At 39.5% G+C, this 9,114-nt stretch overlaps 1 non-coding gene across 1 annotated transcript; it reads left to right on the top strand.

Annotated features, from left to right (window-relative positions):
- TRNAF-GAA lies at nucleotides 6,702-6,774 on the top strand. The gene has a single exon. It is a non-coding gene; the product is annotated as a tRNA-Phe (tRNA).

The following is a 9,114-nucleotide window of genomic DNA, read 5'->3' as shown; positions in this document are numbered from 1 at the left end:
ATAATGCAATAAATGAGATCAAAAACACTCTGGAGGGAACCAACAATAGAATAATGGAGGCAGAAGATAGGATAAGTGAGGTGGAAGTTAGAATGGTAGAAATAAATGAAGCAGGGAGGAAAAAAGAAAAAAGAATTAAAAGAAATGAGGACAATCTCAGAGACCTCTGGAACAATGTTAAATGCCCCAACATTTGAATCATAGGAGTCCCAGAAGAAGAAGACAAAAAGAAAGATCATGAGAAAATACTTGAGGAGATAATAGTTGAAAACTTCCCTAATATGGGGAAGAAAATAATCACCCAAGTCCAAGAAACCCAGAGAGTCCCAAACAGGATAAACCCAAGGCAAAACACACCAAGACACATATTAATCAAATGAACAAAGATCAAACACAAAGAACAAATATTAAAAGCAGCAAAGGAAAAACAACAAATAACACACAAGGGGATTCCCATAAGGATAACAGCTGATCTTTCAACAGAAACTCTTCAGGCCAGGAGGGAATGGCAGCACATACTTAAAGTGATGAAAAAAAAAAAACAACCCTACAGCCCAGATTACTGTATCCAGCAAGGATCTCATTCAAATATGAAGGAGAAATCAAAGCTTTACAGATATGCAAAAGCTGAGAGAATTCAGCACCACCAAACCAGCTCTCCAACAAATGCTAAAGGCTCTTCTCTAGATGAGAAACACAGAAAGGTTGTGTAAACTTGAACCCAAAGCAACAAAGCAAATGGCAACAGGATCATGCTTATCAATGATTACCTTAAATGTAAATGGGTTGAATGTCCCAACCAAAAGATAAAGACTGGCTAAGTGGATACAAAATCAAGACCCCTATATATGTTGTCTACAAGAGAACCACCTCAAAACAAGGGACACATAGACTGAAACTGAAGGGTTGGAAAAATATATTTTATGCAAATGGAGACCAAAATAAAGCAGGAGTAGCAATACTCATATCATATAAAATAGACTTTGAAATAAAGGCCATGAGAAGAGACAAAGAAGGACACTACATAATGATCAAAGGATCAATCCAAGCAGAAGATATAACAATTATAAATATATATGCAACCAACATAAGAGCACTGCAATATGCAAGGCAAATGCTAACACGTATGAAAGGGGAAATTAACAGTAACACAATGATAATGGGAGACTTTAACACCACACTCACACCTATGGGTAGATCAACTAAACAGAAAATTAGCAAGGAAACACAAACTTTAAATGATACAATAGACCAGTTAGACCTAATTGATATCTATAGGACATTTCACTTTACAACAAGGAATTTCACCTTTTCTCAAGTGCACAAGAAACCTTCTCCAGGATAGATCACATCTTGGGCCATAAATCTAGCCTTGTTAAATTCAAAAAAATTGAAATCATTCCAAGTATCTTTTCTGACCACAATGCAGTAAGATTAGATCTCAATTACAGGAGAAAAACTTAAAAAATCCCAACATATGCAGGCTGAACACCACACTTCTGAATAAACAGCAAACCACAGAATAAATTTTAAAAAAAAGAAATCAAAATATGTATAGAAACAAATGAAAATGAAAACATAACAACCCAAAACCTGTGGGACACTGTAAAAGCAGTGCTGAGGGGAAGGTTCATAGCAATACAGGCACACCTCAAGAAACAAGAAAAAAGTCAAATAAATAACCCAATTCTACACCTAAAGCAACTAGCAAAGGAAGAAATGAACCCTAGGGTTAGTGGGAGGAAAGAAATCTTAAAAATTAGGGCAGAAATAACTGCAAAAGAAACAAAAGAGACCATAGCAAAAATCAACAAAGCCAAAAGCTGGTTCTTTAAGAAGATAAATAAAATTGACAAACCATTAGCCAGACTCATCAAAAAACAAAGGGAGAGGAATCAGATCAATGAAATTAGAAATGAAAATGGAGATATCACAACAGACAACACAGGAATACAAAGGATCATAAGAGAATACTATCAGCAACTATATGACAAAAAAATGGACAACTTGGAAGAAATGGACAAATTCTTAGAAACAACTTTCCAAAACTGAACCAGGAAGAAATAGAAAATCTTAACAATACCATCACAAACAAGGATATCGAAACCGTAATCAGAAATCGCCCAGCAAACAAAAGCTCAGGACTAGATGGCTTCACAGCTGAATTATACCAAAAATTTAGAGAAGACCTACTCAAACTCTTCCAGAAAATTGCAGAGGAAGGTAAACTTCCAAACTCATTCTATGAGGCCACAATCACCCTAATACCAAAATCTGACAAAGATGCCACAAAAAAAGAAAACTTCAGGCCAATAACACTGATGAACACAGATGAAAAAATCCTTAACAAAATCCTAGCAAACAGAATCCAACAACACATTAAAAAGATCATACATCATGACCATAAAAAGTGGGCTTTATCCCAGGGATGCAAGGATTCTTCAATATTCACAATCAATCAATGTAATACACCACATTAACAAATTGAAAGATAAAAACCATATGATTATCTCAATAGATGCACAGAAAGCCTTTGACAAAATTCAACATCCATTTATGATAAAAAAAAAAAAATCCCTCCAGAAAGCAGGAATAGAAGGAACATACCTCAACATAATAAAAGCTATATATGACAAATCCACAGCAAACATTATCCTCAATGGTGAAAAATTGAAAGCATTTCCCCTAAAGTCAGGAACAAGACAAGGGTGCCCACTCTCACTGCTACTATTCAATACAGTTTTGGAAGTTTTGGCCACAGCAATCAGAGCAGAAAAAGAAATAAAAGGAATTCAAATTAGAAAAGAAGTAAAACTCTCACTGTTTGCAGGTGACATGATCCTCTACATAGACAACCCTAACGACTCTACCAGAAAATTACTAGAGCTAATCAATTAATATAGTAAAGTTACAGGATATAAAATCAACACACAGAAATCCCTTGCATTCCTGTACACTAATAATGAGAAAATAGAAAGAGAAATTAAGGAAACAATTCCATTCACCATTGCAATGAGAAGATTGAAATACTTATGAATATATTTACCTAAAGAAACAAAAGACCTATATATAGAAAACTATAAAACACTGGTGAAAGAAATCAAAGAGGACACTAATAGATGGAGAAATATGTACATGGATCAGAAGAATCAATATAGTGGAAATATGTAGACTACCCAAAGCAATCTATAGATTCAATGCAATCCTTATCAAGCTACCAGCGGTATTTTTCACAGAGCTAGAACAAATAATTTCACAATTTGTATGGAAATACAAAAATACCTCAAATAGCCAAAGCAATCTTGAGAAAGAAGAATGGAACTGGAGGAATCAACCTGCCTGACTTCAGGCTATACTACCAGGCTATAGTCATCAAGACAGTATGGTACTGGCAGAAAGACAGAAATATAGATCAATGGAACAAAATAGAAAGCTCAGAGATAAATCCACGCACCTATGGACACCTTATCTTTGACAAAGGAGGCAAGAATATACAATGGAGAAAAGACAATCTCTTTAACAAGTGGTGCTGGGAAAACTGGCTAACCACTTGTAAAAGAATGAAACTAGAACACTTTCTAACACCATACACAACAATAAACTCAAAATGGATTAAAGATCTAAATGTAAGACCAGAAACTATAAAACTCCTAGAGGAGAACATAGGCAAAATACTATCCAACATAAATCACAGCAGGATCCTCTATGACCCACTTCCCAGAATATTGGAAATAAAAGCAAAAATAAACAAATGGGACCTAATTAAAAGTAAAAGATTTTGCACAACAAAGGAAACTATAAGCAAGGTGAAAAGACAACCTTCAGAATGGGAGAAAATAATAGCAAATGAAGCAACTGACAAAGAATTAATCTCAAAAATATACAAGCAATTCCTGCAGCTCAATTCCAGAAAAATAAACAACCCCATCAAAAAATGCGCCAAAGAACTAAACCGACATTTCTCCAAAGAAGACATACAGACGGCTAACAAACACATGAAAAGATGCTCAACATCACTCATTATCAGAGAAATGCAAATCAAACCACAATGAGATACTATTTCATTCCAGTCAGAATGGCTGCTATCCAAAAGTCTATAAGCAATAAATTCTGGAGAAGGTGTGGAGAAAAGGGAACCCTCTTACACTGTTGGTGGGAATGCAAACTAGTACAGCCACTATGGAGAACAGTGTGGAGATTCCCTCAAAAAACTGGAAATAGAACTGCCACGTGACCCAGAAATCCCACTGCTGGGCATACATACCAAGGAGACCAGAATTGAAAATGACATGTGTACCACAATGTTCATTGCAGCACTGTTTATAATAGCCAGGACATGGAAGCAACCTAGATGTCCATCAGCAGACGAATGGATAAGAAAGCTGTGGTACATATACACAATGGACTATTACTCAGCCATTAAAAGGAATACATTTGAATCAGTTCTAATGAGGTGGATTGGAGAAGAAAATGGCAACCCACTCCAGTATTCTTTGCTGGAGAATCCCAGGGACAGGGGAGCCTGTCAGGCTGCCATCTGTGGGGTCACACAGAGTCAGACATGATTGACGCGACTTAGCAGTAGCAGCAATGAGGTGGATGAAACTGGAGCCTATTATACAGAGTGAAGTAAGCCAGAAAGAAAAACACCAATACAGTATACTAATGCATATATATGGAATTTAGAAAGATGGTAACAATGACCCTATATGCGAGACAGCAAAAGAGACACAAATGTATAGAACAGTCTTATGGACTGTGAGAGAGGGAGAGGGTGGAATGATATGGGAGAATGGCATTGAAACATGTATATTATCATCTGTGAAAGGAATCGCCAGTCCAGGTTTGATGCATAATACAGGATGCTCTGGGCTGGTACACTGGGATGACCCTGAGGGATGGGATGGGGAGGGAAGAGGGAGGGAAGTTCAGGATGGGGAACGCATGTACACCGATGGTGGATTCATGTTAATGTATGGCCAAACGAATAGAATATTGTAAAGTAATTAGCTTCCAATTAAAATAAATAAATTTATATTAAAAAATTAAAATGAGATATCACCTTCACCTGTCAGAATGGTTGTCATCAATAAGAACACAAATAACAAATGTTGATGAGGATACGAAAAAAAGGAAACCCTTGTACACTGTTGGTGGGAATGTAAATTTGTGCAGCCACTGTGGAAAACAGTATGAGGTTTCTTAAAAAACTAAAAATAGAACTACCATGTGATTCAGCAATTCTACTCCTGGTTATATATCTTTTAAAAATTCCACTAATTTAAAAAGGTACATATGACCCAGTGTTCATAGCAGCATTATTTACACTCACCAAGATATGGAAGCAACCTAAGTCCATCAACAGATGAATGGAAAAGAAGATGTGGGAGATATATATATATTAATATACATATTAATAAATACATACATATATAACAGAGTACTAATAGGTCATTAAAAGGAACAAAATTTTAGCATTTGGGGCAATATGGTTGGACTTGGAGGGCATTATGGTAAGTGAAATAAGTCAGACAAAAACAAATACTATGTGACATCACTTATTTGTGGAATCTAAAAAATACAACTAGTGAATATAACTAAAAAAGAAGTAGACTCACTTATAGAGAACAGTGTAGTGGTTCAGCGGAGGGAAGGGGCAATATAGGGGTGGGAGAGTGGGAGATACAAACTGTTGGGTGTAAGATAGGCTCAAGGATGTATTGTATAACATGGGGAGTATAGCCAATATTTTGTAATAACTGTAAATGGAAAGTAACCTTTTAAAATTGTATAAAAATTTTTAAACATTAAAAAAGGAAGTCATATATATATATATATGTATATGTATATGTATATTTAAAAAGAAGGGGGTGGGAGAGCAATCTAGCCAGTAATCAAATTCCTATGTGCTCTCCACAGTCTGGAACACCCAGAGAGGTTCACAGAGTTACATAAAGAAGGAAAGAGGGAGGAAGGAGATAGAGATGACCAGGATGGGAAGAGGGGGGATCAAAAGAAGAGAGACAGATCTTGCCAGTAATCAGTTCCTTAAATGTTCTCCACAGCCCAGAATACCCAAAGAGATTCACAGAGCTGGGTAGATAAGAGAAAGGGAAGGGAGGAGATAGAGGTGACCTAGGGGAGAAAAAGGAGAGTCAAAAGGGGGAGAGGGCAATCAAGCCAGTAATTACACTCCTAAGTAAAAATGGGTACTGAAGATTGGATTCTTAAAGGTACAAAATTGATAACAAATACCAAAAACTGAAGATTTAAAATCTACAGTAGAGGTTAGACTCTCAAAAATACAATATTAATAAAACAAAACAAAATCACAAAAATTATCTTAAAATATATATGAATTAGCTTTAAAAATAGGGGGTTTTTTTTGGCAAGGTAATAGTAGGTTATACAATGAAAATTAAAGGAGTAATAAAGGACTTAAAAATTTTTTTTTAATTTTAAAAATTGTTATAATAAAAATATATTTAGGAATTTCTCTGGAGCTATTGCAGGCAGTGTGGGGTCAGTTTAATTTCAGATAGTTCCTTGTTCCAGCTTATACTTCTCAAGGTCTATAGGCCCCTTCCTGTGTAGCTGGTGCTAACTACAGGGTTTTAATCTGTTGCACCTGTCATTTCCAAAGCGGTCCCCCCTGTTTATTTTGGCTTCTTCTATTTGCAAGTCTCTTCAGTGTCTGAGGAGCCAAAATAGCTCAGATGGGAGAGCATTAGACTGAAGATCTAAAGGTCCCTGGTTTGATCCCGGGTTTTGGCAGGCAAATGACTCATTTGGGCATCCCTGGTGGCTCAGATGGTAAAGCATCTGCCTACAATGCAGAAGACCAGCATTCGATCCCTGGGTTGGGAAGATCCCCTGGAGAAGGAAATGGCAACCCACTCCAGTATTCTTGCCTGGAAAATTCCATGGACTGAGGATCCTGGTAGGCTACAGTTCATGGGGTTGCAAAGAGTTGGACACAACTGAGCAACTTCACTTCACTTCAGTGTCTAATTTCCACCCTGACACCTGACCTGCCTCTTGAGAAATCTGTATGCAGGTCAGGAAGCAACAGTTAGAGCTGGACATGGAACAACAGACTGGTTCCAAATAGGAAAAGGAGTACGTCAAGGCTGTATATTGTCACCCTGCTTATTTAACTTATATGCAGAGTACATCATGAGACATGCTGGGCTGGAAGAAACACAAGCTGGAATCAAGATTGCCGGGAGAAATATCAATAACCTCAGATATGCAGATGACATCACCCTTAGGGCAGAAAGTGAAGAGGAACTAAAAAGCCTCTTGATGAGAGTGAAAGAGAACAGTGAAAAAGTTGGCTTAAAGCTCAACATTCAGAAAACGAAGATCATGGCATCCGGTTCCATCACTTCATGGGAAATAGATGGGGAAACAGTAGAAACAGTGTCAGACTTTATTTTTCTGGGCTCCAAAATCACTGCAGATGGTGATTGCAGCCATGAAAGTAAAAGACGCTTACTCCTTGGAAGAAAAGTTATGACCAACCTAGATAGCATATTCAAAAGCAGAGACATTACTTTGCTGGCTAAGGTCCGTCTAGTTAAGGCTATGGTTTTTCCAGTAACCATGTATGGATGTGAGAGTTGGACTGTGAAGAAGGCTGAGCAATGAAGAATTGATGCTTTTGAACTGTGGTGTTGGAGAAGACTCTTGAGAGTCCCTTGGACTGCAAGGAGATCCAACCAGTCCATTCTGAAGGAGATCAGCCCTGAGATTTCTTTGGAAGGAATGATGCTAAAGCTGAAACTCCAGTACTTTGGCCACCTCATGCGAAGGATTGACTCATTGGAAAAGACTTTGATGCTGAGAGGGATTGGGGGCAGGAGGAGAAGGGGGCGACAGAGGATGAGATGGCTGGATGGCATCACTGACTCGATGGACGTGAATCTGAGTGAACTCTGGGAGTTGGTGATGGACAGGGAGGCCTGGCGTGCTGCGAGTCATGGGATCACAAAGAGTTGGACACGACTGAGCGACTGAACTGAACTGAACTGAACTGACACAAGGGGGCGAAGGTGATCACTTATTTAGGCTCACTTGTTCAGTAGAGCTATGGGGAGGGAGGAACACTGCAAATAAATATCACTGGCATGTGTGGGGAGTGCTCGCAGTTTCTCGGCCACATTGGGTTTGCCCTCGCTCATGGCGTGTGTGCTTTCCCAGTCTACACTGCTCAGGCGCCAGGTTGTTCTGCAGGGGAACTGTCTAAAGCGGGCCATGGGTTGCGTGCACTTTCCAAGTCTAAGCCGCTCAGGTTCAGATTCTCAGGTACTCCACAAAGGTGCACACTCGGTTGGGCCTATGTTTTGTGCCCTTCCCGGGTCAGAGGAGCTCAGGTGACCAAGTACTCGGCAAACGCACACTCCCCAGGTGGGGCGGGGCGTCTTACCTCCCCGGTCCCAGCCGCTCTCCCAGGTGCGCAGCAGGAGCGCCATCTCAGGTGTGCTGTGTGTCTCCTCTGGGGAGCTGATCTCTGGTTGCGACCTTCCCGGTAAATGTCAACCATCCAGGATCCCAGGAAGACTTGGTTAGCAACTGGGAGCCTGCTCACAGTTTGGTAGAGGATGCCATCTCTGGGGCCAAGGTTGCCCCTTTCTGGCTCTGGCTGTCACCCGACTGCCTCCCTGCCTCCAGCGGGGGATGGGCCAGCCCGCAGCTGGCTAGCTCTCCTCTGGTATTCGTTCAGTCCTTTGTTCTGTGAGCCGGCGGCAGTGCCTTAGGTTAGAGCTTTTCACGGGAAAGTTTTCTCTCTCAGTCTATGTCCGATGCAGGATACAGCATGCTTGGGGCTGGTGCACGGGGATGACCCAGAGGGATGGTGTCGGGAGGGAGGTGGGAGGGGGGTTCATGTTTGGGATCGCATGTACACCCATGGTGGATTCATGTCAATGTATGGCAAAACCAATACAGTATTGTAAAGTAAAATAAAGTAAAAATAAAAATAAAAAAGAAAAAAGAAAAAAAAAGTTTTCTTTCTCTCTTGTCTCTCTCTCTCTGGTTATCCCATAGTTTGAGTTGCTATCTCACATTAGCTCCCTCTGATTGTCCTCAAAGCATTCAGGCCTGGTCCCTATC

The sequence above is a fragment of the Capra hircus genome, chromosome 9, assembly GCF_001704415.2.
Source record: "Capra hircus breed San Clemente chromosome 9, ASM170441v1, whole genome shotgun sequence".
NCBI classification, from domain to species: Eukaryota; Metazoa; Chordata; class Mammalia; order Artiodactyla; family Bovidae; genus Capra; species Capra hircus.
The sequence above is the reverse complement of the archived record's forward strand: the minus strand, read 5'-3'. Positions and strand labels throughout refer to the sequence as shown.